Source organism: Pogona vitticeps, chromosome 11 (genome assembly GCF_051106095.1).
Source record: "Pogona vitticeps strain Pit_001003342236 chromosome 11, PviZW2.1, whole genome shotgun sequence".
In the NCBI taxonomy this organism is placed as follows: domain Eukaryota; kingdom Metazoa; phylum Chordata; class Lepidosauria; order Squamata; family Agamidae; genus Pogona; species Pogona vitticeps.
Window position 1 is genome coordinate 20,611,301 of NC_135793.1, and position 465 is coordinate 20,611,765.

General features: G+C 38.7%; 1 long non-coding RNA gene across 6 annotated transcripts in view; it reads left to right on the plus strand.

Moving 5' to 3' along the window:
- LOC140702258 (uncharacterized) overlaps positions 1 to 465 on the plus strand; it is a 132,809-nt gene that overhangs the window by 91,444 nt on the left and 40,900 nt on the right. The window lies entirely within an intron of this gene.

Genomic DNA, 465 nt, shown 5'->3' on the forward strand with positions numbered 1-465 from the left:
ACTGGGCACAACATGCTCCATATTTTTGCACTCACTAGAATGGCACGAGACACACACAGGATTAATCAATTTCACTGGATAAGAAAGGAAACCATGGCACATGCTGTCAAGCATGGACACCACCCTGAAGTGCAGCCTGCAGCAGAGTCCCCACTGCCCTCCATTGCCCAATTTATGCTGAACACCAACAAGAATGTTTCTGTTAGGAAGTTTTTTAGGCCTCTTTAAAATTGTTAACCTCGTATCTCAGCAGATGCTTTGATGAATTTCAGCTGCTTTCCTTTGAGTTTATAGAAATATATTTAGAAAAAGTATTAATACATTAATTTAAAATGCCAGTTCATTTTAATTGTTGCTGTTTCTCCCAGAGAACCACTGTTCAGTTCAGAACAGCTAGGGAACTAGCTCATTAAAATACATCTTCTGTACTTGCTAATTTTTATCCCTTGTTTCTTTTGCTTTCAG